Genomic DNA, 20,863 nt, shown 5'->3' with positions numbered 1-20,863 from the left:
TCAAATCAGAGAAAACTGAACACAGAGAACAGTGAACACAGAGAACACTGAACACAGAGAACAGTGATCACAGAGAACACTGAACATAGAGTGAACAAAGAGAACGGTGAACACAGACAACACTGAACACAGAGAATAGTGAACACAGAGAACAATGAACACAGAGAGCACTGAACACAGAGACCTGTGAACACAGAGAACAGAGAACACAGAGAACAGTGAATACAGAGAATAGTGAACACAGAGAACAGTGAACACAGAAAACAGTGAACACTGAGAACAGTGAACCCAGAGAACAATGATCAGAGAGAACAGTGATCACAGAGAACAGTGAACACAGAGAACAGTGAACACAGACAACAGTGAACACAGAGAACAGTGAACACAGAGAACATTGAATACAAAGAACAGTGAACACAGAGAACAGTGAATACAGAGAACAGAGAGCACAGGGAACACTGAACATAGAGAACAGTGAACACAGACAACAGTGAACAGAAAGAACAGTGAACACAGAGAACAGTGAACACAGAGAACAGTGAACACAGAAAACAGTGAACACTGAGAACAGTGAACCCAGAGAACACTGAAAACAGAGAACACTTAACACACAGAAGAGTGAACTCAGAGAACACTGAACACAGAGAACAGTGAACACAGAGAACACTGAACACAGAGTGAACAAAGCGAAGGGTGAACACAGAGTGAACACTGAGAACAGTGAAACCTGAGAACAGTGAACCCAGAGAACACTGAAATCAGAGAACACTGAACACAGAGAACAGTGAACTCAGAGAACACTGAACACGGAGAATAGTGAACACAGAGAACACTGAACAAAGAGTGAACAAAGAGAACGGTGAACACAGACAACAATGAACACAGAGAATAGTGAAGACAGAGAACAGTGAACACAGAGAACACTGAAGACAGAGACCTGTGAACACAGAGAACAGAGAACACAGAGAACAGTGAACACAGAGAATAGTGAACACAGAGAACAGTGAACACAGAAAACAGTGAACACTGAGAACAGTGAACCCAGAGAACACTGAACACAGAGAACAGTGATCACAGAGAACACTGAACATAGAGTGAACACAGAGAACACTGAACACAGAGAATAGTGAACACAGAGAACAGTGAACACAGAAAACAGTGAACACAGAAAACAGTGAACAGAGATAACACTGAAAACAGAGAACACTGAACACAGAGAAGAGTGAACACAGAGAACAGTGAACACAGACAACACTGAACACAGAGAATAGTGAACACAGAGAACAGTGAACACAGAAAACAGTGAACACAGAGACCTATGAACACAGAGAACAGTGAACACAGTGAACACTGAACAAAGAGAACAGTGAACACAGAGTGAACACTGAGTCCAGTGAACACAGGGAAAGTGAACACAAAGTGAACACTGAGAACAGTGAACACAGACAACAGTGAACACAGAGTAAACACTGGGAACAGTGAACACAGAGAACAGTGAACACAGAAAACAGTAACACAGAGACCTGTGAACACAGAGAACAGTGAACACAGAGAATAGTGAACACAGAGAACAGTGAACACAGAGAACAGTGAACACAGACAACACTGAACACAGAGAATAATCCACACAGAGAACAGTGAACAAAGAGAAGGGTGAACACAGACAAAGGTGAACAGAGAGAACAGTGAACACAGAGAATAGTGAACACAGAGAACAGTGAACACAGAAAAAAGTGAACACTGAGAACAGTGAACACTGAGAACAGTGAAACCAGAGAACACTCAAATCAGAGAACACTGAACACAGAGAACAGTGAACACAGAGAACACTGAACACAGAGAACAGTGAACACAGAGAACAGAGAGCACAGAGAACAGTGAACACAGAGAATAGTGAAAACAGAGAACAGTGAACACAGAAAACAGTGAACACTGAGAACAGTGAACCCAGAGAACACTGAAAAAACAGAACACTGAACACAGAGAACAGTGAACTCAGAGAACACTGAACACAGAGAACAGTGAACACAGAGAACACTGAACACAGAGTGAACAAAGAGAAGGGTGAACACAGAGTGAACACTGAGTACAGTGAACACAGGGAAAGTGAACACAGAGTGAACACTGAGAACAGTGATCACACAGAATAGTGAACACATGGTCAACACTGAGAACAGTGAACACAGAAAACAGTGAACACAGAGACAAATGAACACAGAGAACTGTGAACACAGGGAACACTGAACAAATAGAACAGTGAACACAGACAACAGTGAACAGAGAGAACAGTGAACACAGAGAACAGTGAACACAGAGAATAGTGAACACAGAGAACAGTGAACACAGAAAAAAGTGAACACTGAGAACAGTGAACACTGAGTACAGTGAACACAGAGAAAGTGAACACAGAGTGAACACTGAGAACAGTGAACATAGAGTAAACACTAAGTACAGTGAACACAGAGAAAGTGAACACAAAGTGAACACTGAGAACAGTGAACACAGACAACAGTGAACACAGAGTAAACACTGAGAACAGTGAACACAGAGAACAGTGAACACAGAAAACAGTAACACAGAGACCTGTGAACACAGAGAACAGTGAACACAGAGAATAGTGAACACAGAGAACAGTGAATACAGAGAACAGTGAACACAGACAACACTGAACACAGAGAATAATGCACACAGAGAACAGTGAACAAAGAGAAGGGTGAACACAGACAACACGGAACACAGAGAACAGTGAACACAGACAACAGTGAACAGAGAGAACAGTGAACACAGAGAACAGTCAATACAGAGAACACTGAACACAGAGAACAGAGAACACAAAAAAAGTGAACACTGAGAACAGTGAACACTGAGTACAGTGAACACAGAGAAAGTGAACACAGAGTGAACACAGAGAACAGTGAACACAAAGTGAACACTGAGAACAGTGAACACAGACAACAGTGAACACAGAGTAAACACTGAGAACAGTGAACACAGAGAACAGTGAACACAAAGTGAACACTGAGAACAGTGAACACAGACAACAGTGAACACAGAGTGAACACTGAGAACAGTGAACACAGACAACAGAGAACACAGAAAACAGTGAACACAGGGAACAGAGAACACAGAGAACAGTGAACACAAAGTGAACACTGAGAACAGTGAACACAGCCAACAGTGAACACAGAGTAAACACTGAGAACAGTGATCACAGACAACAGAGAACACAGAAAACAGTGAACACAGGGAATAGTGAACAGAGAGAACAGTGAACACAGAGAACAGTGAACACAGAGAACATTGAATACAAAGAACAGTGAACACAGAGAACAGTGAATACAGAGAACAGAGAACACAGGGAACACTGAACATAGAGAACAGTGAACACAGACAACAGTGAAAAGAAAGAACAGTGAACACAGAAAACAGTGAACACTGAGAACAGTGAACCCAGAGAACACTGAAAACAGAGAACACTTAACACACAGAACAGTGAACTCAGAGAACACTGAACACAGAGAACAGTGAACACAGAGAACACTGAACACAGAGTGAACAAAGCGAAGGGTGAACACAGAGTGAACGCTGAGAACAGTGAAACCTGAGAACACTGAACCAAGAGAACACTGAAATCAGAGAACACTGAACACAGAGAACAGTGAACTCAGAGAACACTGAACACGGAGAATAGTGAACACAGAGAACACTGAACAAAGAGTGAACAAAGAGAACGGTGAAGACAGACAACAATGAACACAGAGAATAGTGAAGACAGAGAACAGTGAACACAGAGAACACTGAAGACAGAGACCTGTGAACACAGAGAACAGAGAACACAGAGAACAGTGAACACAGAGAATAGTGAACACAGAGAACAGTGAACACAGAAAACAGTGAACACTGAGAACAGTGAACCCAGAGAACACTGAACACAGAGAACAGTGATCACAGAGAACACTGAACATAGAGTGAACACAGAGAACAGTGAACACAGAGAATAGTGAACACAGAGAACAGTGAACACAGAAAAAAGTGAACACTGAGAACAGTGAACACTGAGTACAGTGAACACAGAGAAAGTGAACACAGAGTGAACACTGAGAACAGTGAACACAGAGTAAACACTAAGTACAGTGAACACAGAGAAAGTGAACACAAAGTGAACACTGAGAACAGTGAACACAGACAACAGTGAACACAGAGTAAACACTGAGAACAGTGAACACAGAAAACAGTAACACAGAGACCTGTGAACACAGAGAACAGTGAACACAGAGAATAGTGAACACAGAGAACAGTGAATACAGAGAACACTGACAACACTGAACACAGAGAATAATGCACACAGAGAACAGTGAACAAAGAGAAGGGTGAACACAGACAACACGGAACACAGAGAACAGTGAACACAGACAACAGTGAACAGAGAGAACAGTGAACACAGAGAACAGTCAATACAGAGAACACTGAACACAGAGAACAGAGAACACAAAAAAAGTGAACACTGAGAACAGTGAACACTGAGTACAGTGAACACAGAGAAAGTGAACACAGAGTGAACACAGAGAACAGTGAACACAAAGTGAACACTGAGAACAGTGAACACAGCCAACAGTGAACACAGAGTAAACACTGAGAACAGTGATCACAGACAACAGAGAACACAGAAACCAGTGAACACAGGGAATAGTGAACAGAGAGAACAGTGAACACAGAGAACAGTGGACACAGAGAACAGTGAACACAGACAACAGTGAACACAGAGAACATTGAATACAAAGAACAGTGAACACAGAGAACAGTGAATACAGAGAACAGAGAACACAGGGAACACTGAACATAGACAACAGTGAACACAGACAACAGTGAAAAGAAAGAACAGTGAACACAGAGATCAGTAAACACAGAGAACAGTCAACACAGAAAACAGTGAACACTGAGAACAGTGAACCCAGAGAACACTGAAAACAGAGAACACTTAACACACAGAACAGTGAACTCAGAGAACACTGAACACAGAGAACAGTGAACACAGAGAACACTGAACACAGAGTGAACAAAGCGAAGGGTGAACACAGAGTGAACGCTGAGAACAGTGAAACCTGAGAACACTGAACCAAGAGAACACTGAAATCAGAGAACACTGAACACAGAGAACAGTGAACTCAGAGAACACTGAACACGGAGAATAGTGAACACAGAGAACACTGAACAAAGAGTGAACAAAGAGAACGGTGAACACAGACAACAATGAACACAGAGAATAGTGAAGACAGAGAACAGTGAACACAGAGAACACTGAAGACAGAGACCTGTGAACACAGAGAACAGAGAACACAGAGAACAGTGAACACAGAGAATAGTGAACACAGAGAACAGTGAACACAGAAAACAGTGAACACTGAGAACAGTGAACCCAGAGAACACTGAACACAGAGAACAGTGATCACAGAGAACACTGAACATAGAGTGAACACAGAGAACACTGAACACAGAGAATAGTGAACACAGAGAACAGTGAACACAGAAAACAATGAACACAGAAAACAGTGAACAGAGATTACACTGAAAACAGAGAACACTGAACACAGAGAAGAGTGAACACAGAGAACAGTGAACACAGACAACACTGAACACAGAGAATAGTGAACACAGAGAACAGTGAACACAGAAAACAGTGAACACAGAGACCTATGAACACAGAGAACAGTGAACACAGTGAACACTGAACAAAGAGAACAGTGAACACAGAGTGAACACTGAGTCCAGTGAACACAGGGAAAGTGAACACAAAGTGAACACTGAGAACAGTGAACACAGACAACAGTGAACACAGAGTAAACACTGAGAACAGTGAACACAGAGAACAGTGAACACAGAAAACAGTAACACAGAGACCTGTGAACACAGAGAACAGTGAACACAGAGAATAGTGAACACAGAGAACAGTGAACACAGAGAACAGTGAACACAGACAACACTGAACACAGAGAATAATGCACACAGAGAACAGTGAACAAAGAGAAGGGTGAACACAGACAAAGGTGAACAGAGAGAACAGTGAACACAGAGAATAGTGAACACAGAGAACAGTGAACACAGAAAAAAGTGAACACTGAGAACAGTGAACACTGAGAACAGTGAAACCAGAGAACACTCAAATCAGAGAACACTGAACACAGAGAACAGTGAACACAGAGAACACTGAACACAGAGAACAGTGATCACAGAGAACACTGAACATAGAGTGAACAAAGAGAACGGTGAACACAGACAACACTGAACACAGAGAATAGTGAACACAGAGAACAGTGAACACAGAGAGCACTGAACACAGAGACCTGTGAACACAGAGAACAGAGAGCACAGAGAACAGTGAACACAGAGAATAGTGAAAACAGAGAACAGTGAACACAGAAAACAGTGAACACTGAGAACAGTGAACCCAGAGAACACTGAAAAAACAGAACACTGAACACAGAGAACAGTGAACTCAGAGAACACTGAACACAGAGAACAGTGAACACAGAGAACACTGAACACAGAGTGAACAAAGAGAAGGGTGAACACAGAGTGAACACTGAGTACAGTGAACACAGGGAAAGTGAACACAGAGTGAACACTGAGAACAGTGATCACACAGAACAGTGAACACATGGTCAACACTGAGAACAGTGAACACAGAAAACAGTGAACACAGAGACATATGAACACAGAGAACTGTGAACACAGGGAACACTGAACAAATAGAACAGTGAACACAGACAACAGTGAACAGAGAGAACAGTGAACACAGAGAACAGTGAACACAGAGAATAGTGAACACAGAGAACAGTGAACACAGAAAAAAGTGAACACTGAGAACAGTGAACACTGAGTACAGTGAACACAGAGAAAGTGAACACAGAGTGAACACTGAGAACAGTGAACACAGAGTAAACACTAAGTACAGTGAACACAGAGAAAGTGAACACAAAGTGAACACTGAGAACAGTGAACACAGACAACAGTGAACACAGAGTAAACACTGAGAACAGTGAACACAGAGAACAGTGAACACAGAAAACAGTAACACAGAGACCTGTGAACACAGAGAACAGTGAACACAGAGAATAGTGAACACAGAGAACAGTGAATACAGAGAACAGTGAACACAGACAACACTGAACACAGAGAATAATGCACACAGAGAACAGTGAACAAAGAGAAGGGTGAACACAGACAACACGGAACACAGAGAACAGTGAACACAGACAACAGTGAACAGAGAGAACAGTGAACACAGAGAACAGTCAATACAGAGAACACTGAACACAGAGAACAGAGAACACAAAAAAAGTGAACACTGAGAACAGTGAACACTGAGTACAGTGAACACAGAGAAAGTGAACACAGAGTGAACACAGAGAACAGTGAACACAAAGTGAACACTGAGAACAGTGAACACAGACAACAGTGAACACAGAGTAAACACTGAGAACAGTGAACACAGAGAACAGTGAACACAAAGTGAACACTGAGAACAGTGAACACAGACAACAGTGAACACAGAGTGAACACTGAGAACAATGAACACAGACAACAGAGAACACAGAAAACAGTGAACACAGGGAACAGTGAACACAGAGAACAGTGAACACAAAGTGAACACTGAGAACAGTGAACACAGCCAACAGTGAACACAGAGTAAACACTGAGAACAGTGATCACAGACAACAGAGAACACAGAAAACAGTGAACACAGGGAATAGTGAACAGAGAGAACAGTGAACACAGAGAACAGTGGACACAGAGAACAGTGAACACAGACAACAGTGAACACAGAGAACAGTGAACACAGAGAACATTGAATACAAAGAACAGTGAACACAGAGAACAGTGAATACAGAGAACAGAGAACACAGGGAACACTGAACATAGACAACAGTGAACACAGACAACAGTGAAAAGAAAGAACAGTGAACACAGAGATCAGTAAACACAGAGAACAGTCAACACAGAAAACAGTGAACACTGAGAACAGTGAACCCAGAGAACACTGAAAACAGAGAACACTTAACACACAGAACAGTGAACTCAGAGAACACTGAACACAGAGAACAGTGAACACAGAGAACACTGAACACAGAGTGAACAAAGCGAAGGGTGAACACAGAGTGAACGCTGAGAACAGTGAAACCTGAGAACACAGAACCAAGAGAACACTGAAATCAGAGAACACTGAACACAGAGAACAGTGAACTCAGAGAACACTGAACACGGAGAATAGTGAACACAGAGAACACTGAACAAAGAGTGAACAAAGAGAACGGTGAACACAGACAACAATGAACACAGAGAATAGTGAAGACAGAGAACAGTGAACACAGAGAACACTGAAGACAGAGACCTGTGAACACAGAGAACAGAGAACACAGAGAACAGTGAACACAGAGAATAGTGAACACAGAGAACAGTGAACACAGAAAACAGTGAACACTGAGAACAGTGAACCCAGAGAACACTGAACACAGAGAACAGTGATCACAGAGAACACTGAACATAGAGTGAACACAGAGAACACTGAACACAGAGAATAGTGAACACAGAGAACAGTGAACACAGAAAACAATGAACACAGAAAACAGTGAACAGAGATTACACTGAAAACAGAGAACACTGAACACAGAGAAGAGTGAACACAGAGAACAGTGAACACAGACAACACTGAACACAGAGAATAGTGAACACAGAGAACAGTGAACACAGAAAACAGTGAACACAGAGACCTATGAACACAGAGAACAGTGAACACAGTGAACACTGAACAAAGAGAACAGTGAACACAGAGTGAACACTGAGTCCAGTGAACACAGGGAAAGTGAACACAAAGTGAACACTGAGAACAGTGAACACAGACAACAGTGAACACAGAGTAAACACTGAGAACAGTGAACACAGAGAACAGTGAACACAGAAAACAGTAACACAGAGACCTGTGAACACAGAGAACAGTGAACACAGAGAATAGTGAACACAGAGAACAGTGAACACAGAGAAAAGTGAACACAGACAACACTGAACACAGAGAATAATGCACACAGAGAACAGTGAACAAAGAGAAGGGTGAACACAGACAAAGGTGAACAGAGAGAACAGTGAACACAGAGAATAGTGAACACAGAGAACAGTGAACACAGAAAAAAGTGAACACTGAGAACAGTGAACACTGAGAACAGTGAAACCAGAGAACACTCAAATCAGAGAACACTGAACACAGAGAACAGTGAACACAGAGAACACTGAACACAGAGAACAGTGATCACAGAGAACACTGAACATAGAGTGAACAAAGAGAACGGTGAACACAGACAACACTGAACACAGAGAATAGTGAACACAGAGAACAGTGAACACAGAGAGGACTGAACACAGAGACCTGTGAACACAGAGAACAGAGAGCACAGAGAACAGTGAACACAGAGAATAGTGAAAACAGAGAACAGTGAACACAGAAAACAGTGAACACTGAGAACAGTGAACCCAGAGAACACTGAAAAAACAGAACACTGAACACAGAGAACAGTGAACTCAGAGAACACTGAACACAGAGAACAGTGAACACAGAGAACACTGAACACAGAGTGAACAAAGAGAAGGGTGAACACAGAGTGAACACTGAGTACAGTGAACACAGGGAAAGTGAACACAGAGTGAACACTGAGAACAGTGATCACACAGAACAGTGAACACATGGTCAACACTGAGAACAGTGAACACAGAAAACAGTGAACACAGAGACATATGAACACAGAGAACTGTGAACACAGGGAACACTGAACAAATAGAACAGTGAACACAGACAACAGTGAACAGAGAGAACAGTGAACACAGAGAACAGTGAACACAGAGAATAGTGAACACAGAGAACAGTGAACACAGAAAAAAGTGAACACTGAGAACAGTGAACACTGAGTACAGTGAACACAGAGAAAGTGAACACAGAGTGAACACTGAGAACAGTGAACACAGAGTAAACACTAAGTACAGTGAACACAGAGAAAGTGAACACAAAGTGAACACTGAGAACAGTGAACACAGACAACAGTGAACACAGAGTAAACACTGAGAACAGTGAACACAGAGAACAGTGAACACAGAAAACAGTAACACAGAGACCTGTGAACACAGAGAACAGTGAACACAGAGAATAGTGAACACAGAGAACAGTGAATACAGAGAACAGTGAACACAGACAACACTGAACACAGAGAATAATGCACACAGAGAACAGTGAACAAAGAGAAGGGTGAACACAGACAACACGGAACACAGAGAACAGTGAACACAGACAACAGTGAACAGAGAGAACAGTGAACACAGAGAACAGTCAATACAGAGAACACTGAACACAGAGAACAGAGAACACAAAAAAAGTGAACACTGAGTACAGTGAACACAGAGAAAGTGAACACAGAGTGAACACAGAGAACAGTGAACACAAAGTGAACACTGAGAACAGTGAACACAGACAACAGTGAACACAGAGTAAACACTGAGAACAGTGAACACAGAGAACAGTGAACACAAAGTGAACACTGAGAACAGTGAACACAGACAACAGTGAACACAGAGTGAACACTGAGAACTGTGAACACAGACAACAGAGAACACAGAAAACAGTGAACACAGGGAACAGTGAACACAGAGAACAGTGAACACAAAGTGAACACTGAGAACAGTGAACACAGCCAACAGTGAACACAGAGTAAACACTGAGAACAGTGATCACAGACAACAGAGAACACAGAAAACAGTGAACACAGGGAATAGTGAACAGAGAGAACAGTGAACACAGAGAACAGTGGACACAGAGAACAGTGAACACAGACAACAGTGAACACAGAGAACAGTGAACACAGAGAACATTGAATACAAAGAACAGTGAACACAGAGAACAGTGAATACAGAGAACAGAGAACACAGGGAACACTGAACATAGAGAACAGTGAACACAGACAACAGTGAAAAGAAAGAACAGTGAACACAGAGATCAGTAAACACAGAGAACAGTCAACACAGAAAACAGTGAACACTGAGAACAGTGAACCCAGAGAACACTGAAAACAGAGAACACTTAACACACAGAACAGTGAACTCAGAGAACACTGAACACAGAGAACAGTGAACACAGAGAACACTGAACACAGAGTGAACAAAGCGAAGGGTGAACACAGAGTGAACGCTGAGAACAGTGAAACCTGAGAACACTGAACCAAGAGAACACTGAAATCAGAGAACACTGAACACAGAGAACAGTGAACTCAGAGAACACTGAACACGGAGAATAGTGAACACAGAGAACACTGAACAAAGAGTGAACAAAGAGAACGGTGAACACAGACAACAATGAACACAGAGAATAGTGAAGACAGAGAACAGTGAACACAGAGAACACTGAAGACAGAGACCTGTGAACACAGAGAACAGAGAACACAGAGAACAGTGAACACAGAGAATAGTGAACACAGAGAACAGTGAACACAGAAAACAGTGAACACTGAGAACAGTGAACCCAGAGAACACTGAACACAGAGAACAGTGATCACAGAGAACACTGAACATAGAGTGAACACAGAGAACACTGAACACAGAGAATAGTGAACACAGAGAACAGTGAACACAGAAAACAATGAACACAGAAAACAGTGAACAGAGATTACACTGAAAACAGAGAACACTGAACACAGAGAAGAGTGAACACAGAGAACAGTGAACACAGACAACACTGAACACAGAGAATAGTGAACACAGAGAACAGTGAACACAGAAAACAGTGAACACAGAGACCTATGAACACAGAGAACAGTGAACACAGTGAACACTGAACAAAGAGAACAGTGAACACAAACAACATTGAACAGAGAGAACAGTGAACACAGAGAACAGTGAACACAGAGAACAGTGAACACAGAGAATAGTGAACACAGAGAACAGTGAACACAGAAACAAGTGAACACAGAAACAAGTGAACACTGAGTACAGTTAACACTGAGTACAGTGAACACAGAGAAAGTGAACACAGAGTGAACAGTGAACACAGTGAACACAGAGTAAACACTAATATCGTGAACACAGAGAAAGTGAACACAAAGTGAACACTGAGAACAGTGAACACAGACAACAGTGAACAGAGGGTAAACACTGAGAACAGTGAACACAGAGAACAGTGAACACAAAGTGAACACAGAGAACATTGAACACAGACAACAGTGAACACAGAGAATAGTGAACACAGACAACAGTGAACACAGAAAACAGTGAAAACAGAAAGCAGTGAACACAGACAACACTGAACAAAGTGAATAGTGCACACAGAGAACAGTGAACACAGAGAACACTGAATACAGAGAACAATGAACACAGAGAACACTGAAATCAGAGAACTCTGAACACAGAGAACAGTGAACTCAGAGAACACTGAACACAGACAACAGTGAACACAGAGAACACTGAACACAGAGTGAACAAAGAGAACAGTGAACACAGAGTGAACACTGAGTCCAGTGAACACAGGGAAAGTGAACACAGAGTGAACACTGAGAACAGTGAACACACAGAACAGTGAACACAGAGTAAACACTGAGTACACTGAACACAGAGAATGTGAACACAAAGTGAACACTGAGAACAGTGAACATAGACAACAGTGAACACAGAGTAAACACTGAGAACAGTGAACACAGAGAACAGCGAACACAGAAAACAGTGAACACAGAGACCTGTGAACACAGAGAACAGAGAACACAGGGAACACGGAACACAGAGAACAGTGAACACAGACAACAGTGAACAGAGAGAACAGTGAACACAGAGAACAGTCAACACAGAGAACACTGAACACAGAGAACAGAGAACACAAAAAAGTGAACACTGAGAACAGTGAACACTGAGTACAGTGAACACAGAGAAAGTGAACACAGAGTGAACACAGAGAACAGTGAACACAAAGTGAACACTGTGAACAGTGAACACAGACAACAGTGAACACAGAGTAAACACTGAGAACAGTGAACACAGAGAACAGTGAACACAGAGTGAACACTGAGAACAGTGAACACAGACAACAGTGAACACAGAGTAAACACTGAGAACAGTGAACACAGACAACAGTGAACACAGAAAACAGTGAACACAGGGAATAGTGAACAGAGAGAACAGTGAACACAGAGAACAGTGAACACAGACAACAGTGAACACAGAGAATAGTGAACACAGAGAACAGTGAACCCAGAGAACTGTGAACACAGACAACACTGAACACAGAGAATAATGCACACAGAGAACAGTGAACACAGAGAACACTGAACATAGAGTGAACACAGAGAACACTGAACACAGAGAATAGTGAACACAGAGAACAGTGAACACAGAAAACAATGAACACAGAAAACAGTGAACAGAGATTACACTGAAAACAGAGAACACTGAACACAGAGAAGAGTGAACACAGAGAACAGTGAACACAGACAACACTGAACACAGAGAATAGTGAACGCAGAGAACAGTGAACACAGAAAACAGTGAACACAGAGACTTATGAACACAGAGAACAGTGAACACAGTGAACACTGAACAAAGAGAACAGTGAACACAAACAACATTGAACAGAGAGAACAGTGAACACAGAGAACAGTGAACACAGAGAACAGTGAACACAGAGAATAGTGAACACAGAGAACAGTGAACACAGAAACAAGTGAACACTGAGTACAGTGAACACTGAGTACAGTGAACACAGAGAAAGTGAACACAGAGTGAACAGTGAACACAGTGAACACAGAGTAAACACTAATATCGTGAACACAGAGAAAGTGAACACAAAGTGAACACTGAGAACAGTGAACACAGACAACAGTGAACAGAGGGTAAACACTGAGAACAGTGAACACAGAGAACAGTGAACACAAAGTGAACACAGAGAACATTGAACACAGACAACAGTGAACACAGAGAATAGTGAACACAGACAACAGTGAACACAGAAAACAGTGAAAACAGAAAGCACTGAACACAGACAACACTGAACAGAGTGAATAGTGCACACAGAGAACAGTGAACACAGAGAACACTGAATACAGAGAACAATGAACACAGAGAACACTGAAATCAGAGAACTCTGAACACAGAGAACAGTGAACTCAGAGAACACTGAACACAGACAACAGTGAACACAGAGAACACTGAACACAGAGTGAACAAAGAGAACAGTGAACACAGAGTGAACACTGAGTCCAGTGAACACAGGGAAAGTGAACACAGAGTGAACACTGAGAACAGTGAACACACAGAACAGTGAACACAGAGTAAACACTGAGTACACTGAACACAGAGAATGTGAACACAAAGTGAACACTGAGAACAGTGAACATAGACAACAGTGAACACAGAGTAAACACTGAGAACAGTGAACACAGAGAACAGCGAACACAGAAAACAGTGAACACAGAGACCTGTGAACACAGAGAACAGAGAACACAGGGAACACGGAACACAGAGAACAGTGAACACAGACAACAGTGAACAGAGAGAACAGTGAACACAGAGAACAGTCAACACAGAGAACACTGAACACAGAGAACAGAGAACACAAAAAAGTGAACACTGAGAACAGTGAACACTGAGTACAGTGAACACAGAGAAAGTGAACACAGAGTGAACACAGAGAACAGTGAACACAAAGTGAACACTGTGAACAGTGAACACAGACAACAGTGAACACAGAGTAAACACTGAGAACAGTGAACACAGAGAACAGTGAACACAGAGTGAACACTGAGAACAGTGAACACAGACAACAGTGAACACAGAGTAAACACTGAGAACAGTGAACACAGACAACAGTGAACACAGAAAACAGTGAACACAGGGAATAGTGAACAGAGAGAACAGTGAACACAGAGAACAGTGAACACAGACAACAGTGAACACAGAGAATAGTGAACACAGAGAACAGTGAACCCAGAGAACTGTGAACACAGACAACACTGAACACAGAGAATAATGCACACAGAGAACAGTGAACACAGAGAACACTGAACATAGAGTGAACACAGAGAACACTGAACACAGAGAATAGTGAACACAGAGAACAGTGAACACAGAAAACAATGAACACAGAAAACAGTGAACAGAGATTACACTGAAAACAGAGAACACTGAACACAGAGAAGAGTGAACACAGAGAACAGTGAACACAGACAACACTGAACACAGAGAATAGTGAACGCAGAGAACAGTGAACACAGAAAACAGTGAACACAGAGACTTATGAACACAGAGAACAGTGAACACAGTGAACACTGAACAAAGAGAACAGTGAACACAAACAACATTGAACAGAGAGAACAGTGAACACAGAGAACAGTGAACACAGAGAACAGTGAACACAGAGAATAGTGAACACAGAGAACAGTGAACACAGAAACAAGTGAACACTGAGTACAGTGAACACTGAGTACAGTGAACACAGAGAAAGTGAACACAGAGTGAACAGTGAACACAGTGAACACAGAGTAAACACTAATATCGTGAACACAGAGAAAGTGAACACAAAGTGAACACTGAGAACAGTGAACACAGACAACAGTGAACAGAGGGTAAACACTGAGAACAGTGAACACAGAGAACAGTGAACACAAAGTGAACACAGAGAACATTGAACACAGACAACAGTGAACACAGAGAATAGTGAACACAGACAACAGTGAACACAGAAAACAGTGAAAACAGAAAGCAGTGAACACAGACAACACTGAACAGAGTGAATAGTGCACACAGAGAACAGTGAACACAGAGAACACTGAATACAGAGAACAATGAACACAGAGAACACTGAAATCAGAGAACTCTGAACACAGAGAACAGTGAACTCAGAGAACACTGAACACAGACAACAGTGAACACAGAGAACACTGAACACAGAGTGAACAAAGAGAACAGTGAACACAGAGTGAACACTGAGTCCAGTGAACACAGGGAAAGTGAACACAGAGTGAACACTGAGAACAGTGAACACACAGAACAGTGAACACAGAGTAAACACTGAGTACACTGAACACAGAGAATGTGAACACAAAGTGAACACTGAGAACAGTGAACATAGACAACAGTGAACACAGAGTAAACACTGAGAACAGTGAACACAGAGAACAGCGAACACAGAAAACAGTGAACACAGAGACCTGTGAACACAGAGAACAGAGAACACAGGGAACACGGAACACAGAGAACAGTGAACACAGACAACAGTGAACAGAGAGAACAGTGAACACAGAGAACAGTCAACACAGAGAACACTGAACACAGAGAACAGAGAACACAAAAAAGTGAACACTGAGAACAGTGAACACTGAGTACAGTGAACACAGAGAAAGTGAACACAGAGTGAACACAGAGAACAGTGAACACAAAGTGAACACTGTGAACAGTGAACACAGACAACAGTGAACACAGAGTAAACACTGAGAACAGTGAACACAGAGAACAGTGAACACAGAGTGAACACTGAGAACAGTGAACACAGACAACAGTGAACACAGAGTAAACACTGAGAACAGTGAACACAGACAACAGTGAACACATAAAACAGTGAACACAGGGAATAGGGAACAGAGAGAACAGTGAAAACAGAGAACAGTGAACACAGACAACAGTGAACACAGAGAATAGTGAACACAGAGAACAGTGAACCCAGAGAACTGTGAACACAGACAACACTGAACACAGAGAATAATGCACACAGAGAACAGTGAACACAGAGAACATTGAATACAAAGAACAGTGAACACAGAGAACAGTGAACACAGAGAACAGAGAACACAGGGAACACTGAACGTACAGAACAGTGAACACAGACAACAGTGAACAGAAAGAACAGTGAACACAGAGAACAGTGAACGCAGAGAACAGTGAACACAGAAAACAGTGAACACTGAGAACAGTGAACCCAGAGAACACTGAAAACAGAGAACTCTGAACACAAAGAACAGTGAACTCAGAGAACACTGAACACAGAGAACATTGAACACAGAGAACACTGAACACAGAGTGAACAAAGAGAAGGGTGAACACAGAGTGAACACTGAGTACAGTGAACACAGAGAATAGTGAACACAGAGAAGAGTGAACACAGAAAACAGTGAACACAGAAAACAGTGAACACAGAGAACACTGAAAACAGAGAACAGTGAACACAGAGATCTGTGAACACAGAGAACAGAAAACACAGGGAACACTGAACACAGAGAACAGTGAACACAGACAACAGTGAACAGAGAGAACAGTGAACACAGAGAACAGTGAACACAGAGAATAGTGAAGACAGAGAACAGTGAACACAGAAAAAAGTGAACACTGAGAACAGTGAACACTGAGAACAGTGAACCCAGAGAACACTGAACACGGAGAACAGTGAACACAGAGAACACTGAAAACAGAACACTGAACACAGAGACCTGTGAACACAGAGAACAGTGAAAACAGAAAACAGTGAACACTGAGAACAGTGAACCCAGAGAACACTGAACACAGAGAACAGTGATCACAGAGAACACTGAACATAGAGTGAACACAGAGAACACTGAACACAGAGAATAGTGAACACAGAGAACAGTGAACACAGAAAACAGTGAACACAGAAAACAGTGAACAGAGAGAACACTGAAAACAGAGAACACTGAACACAGCGAAGAGTGAACACAGAGTACAATGAACACAGAGAACAGTGAACACAGACAACACTGAACACAGAGAAGAGTGAACACTGAGAACAGTGAACACAGAGAACACTGAACACAGAGACCTGTGAACACAGAGAACAGAGAACACAGGGGACACTGAACACAGAGAACAGTGAACACAGACAAAGGTGAACAGAGAGAACAGTGAACACAGAGAATAGTGAACACAGAGAACAGTGAACACAGAAAAAAGTGAACACTGAGAACAGTGAACACTGAGAACAGTGAAACCAGAGAACACTCAAATCAGAGAAAACTGAACACAGAGAACAGTGAACACAGAGAACACTGAACACAGAGAACAGTGATCACAGAGAACACTGAACATAGAGTGAACAAAGAGAACGGTGAACACAGACAACACTGAACACAGAGAATAGTGAACACAGAGAACAGTGAACACAGAGAGCACTGAACACAGAGACCTGTGAACACAGAGAACAGAGAACACAGAGAACAGTGAACACAGAGAATAGTGAACACAGAGAACAGTGAACACAGAAAACAGTGAACACTGAGAACAGTGAACCCAGAGAACAATGATCAGAGAGAACAGTGAACACAGAGAACAGTGAACACAGAGAACAGTGAACACAGACAACAGTGAACACAGAGAACAGTGAACACAGAGAACATTGAATACAAAGAACAGTGAACACAGGGAACAGTGAATACAGAGAACAGAGAGCACAGGGAACACTGAACATAGAGAACAGTGAACACAGACAACAGTGAACAGAAAGAACAGTGAACACAGAGAACAGTGAACACAGAGAACAGTGAACACAGAAAACAGTGAACACTGAGAACAGTGAACCCAGAGAACACTGAAAACAGAGAACACTTAACACACAGAAGAGTGAACTCAGAGAACACTGAACACGGAGAACAGTGAACTCAGAGAACACTGAACACGGAGAATAGTGAACACAGAGAACACTGAACAAAGAGTGAACAAAGAGAACGGTGAACACAGACAACAATGAACACAGAGAATAGTGAAGACAGAGAACAGTGAACACAGAGAACACTGAAGACAGAGACCTGTGAACACAGAGAACAGAGAACACAGAGAACAGTGAACACAGAGAATAGTGAACACAGAGAACAGTGAACACAGAAAACAGTGAACACTGAGAACAGTGAACCCAGAGAAAACTGAACACAGAGAACAGTGATCACAGAGAACACTGAACATAGAGTGAACACAGAGAACACTGAACACAGAGAATAGTGAACACAGAGAACAGTGAACACAGAAAACAGTGAACACAGAAAACAGTGAACAGAGATAACACTGAAAACAGAGAACACTGAACACAGAGAAGAGTGAACACAGAGAACAGTGAACACAGACAACACTGAACACAGAGAATAGTGAACACAGAGAACAGTGAACACAGAAAACAGTGAACACAGAGAACAGTGAACACAGTGAACACTGAACAAAGAGAACAGTGAACACAAACAACATTGAACAGAGAGAACAGTGAACACAGAGAACAGTGAACACAGAGAACAGTGAACAGAGAGAATAGTGAACACAGAGAACAGTGAACACAGAAACAAGTGAACACTGAGTACAGTGAACACTGAGTACAGTGAACACAGAGAAAGTGAACACAGAGTGAACACTAATATCGTGAACACAGAGAAAGTGAACACAAAGTGAACACTGAGAACAGTGAACACAGACAACAGTGAACAGAGGGTAAACACTGAGAACAGTGAACACAGAGAACAGTGAACACAAAGTGAACACAGAGAACATTGAACACAGACAACAGTGAACACAGAGAATAGTGATCACAGACAACAGTGCACACAGAAAACAGTGAAAACAGAAAGCAGTGAACACAGACAACACTGAACAGAGTGAATAGTGCACACAGAGAACAGTGAACACAGAGAACACTGAATACAGAGAACAATGAACACAGAGAACACTGCAATCAGAGAACTCTGAACACAGAGAACAGTGAACTCAGAGAACACTGAACACAGACAACAGTGAACACAGAGAACACTGAACACAGAGTGGACAAAGAGAACAGTGAACACAGAGTGAACACTGAGTCCAGTGAACACAGGGAAAGTGAACACAGAGTGAACACTGAGAACAGTGAACACACAGAACAGTGAACACAGAGTAAACACTGAGTACACTGAACACAGAGAATGTGAACACAAAGTGAACACTGAGAACAGTAAACATAGACAACAGTGAACACAGAGTAAACACTGAGAACAGTGAACACAGAGAACAGTGAACACAGAAAACAGTGAACACAGAGACCTGTGAACACAGAGAACAGAGAACACAGGGAACACGGAACACAGAGAACAGTGAACACAGACAACAGTGAACAGAGAGAACAGTGAACACAGAGAACAGTCAACACAGAGAACACTGAACACAGAGAACAGAGAACTCAAAAAAAGTGAACACTGAGAACAGTGAACACTGAGTACAGTGAACACAGAGAAAGTGAACACAGAGTGGACACAGAGAACAGTGAACACAGACAACAGTGAACACAGAGTAAACACTGAGAACAGTGAACACAGAGAACAGTGAACACAAAGTGAACACTGAGAACAGTGAACACAGACAACAGTGAACACAGAGTAAACACTGAGAACAGTGAACACAGACAACAGTGAACACAGACAACAGTGAACACAGAGAATAGTGAACACAGAGAACAGTGAACCCAGAGAACAGTGAACACAGACAAAACTGAACACAGAGAATAATGCACACAGAGAACAGTGAACACAGAGAACATTGAATACAAAGAACAGTGAACACAGAGAACAGTGAACACAGAGAACAGAGAACACAGGGAACACTGAACGTAGAGAACAGTGAACACAGACAACAGTGAACAGAAAGAACAGTGAACACAGAGAACAGTGAACACAGAGAACAGTGAACACAGAAAACAGTGAACACTGAGAACAGTGAACCCAGAGAACACTGAAAACAGAGAACTCTGAACACAAAGAACAGTGAACTCAGAGAACACTGAACACAGAGAACATTGAACACAGAGTGAACAAAGAGAAGGGTGAACACAGAG

This window comes from Chiloscyllium plagiosum, unplaced genomic scaffold, assembly GCF_037043375.1.
Source record: "Chiloscyllium plagiosum isolate Xiang-an unplaced genomic scaffold, Cpla_swu_hap1 HiC_scaffold_31, whole genome shotgun sequence".
Lineage (NCBI taxonomy): Eukaryota > Metazoa > Chordata > Chondrichthyes > Orectolobiformes > Hemiscylliidae > Chiloscyllium > Chiloscyllium plagiosum.
This window is presented reverse-complemented; position numbering follows the sequence as displayed.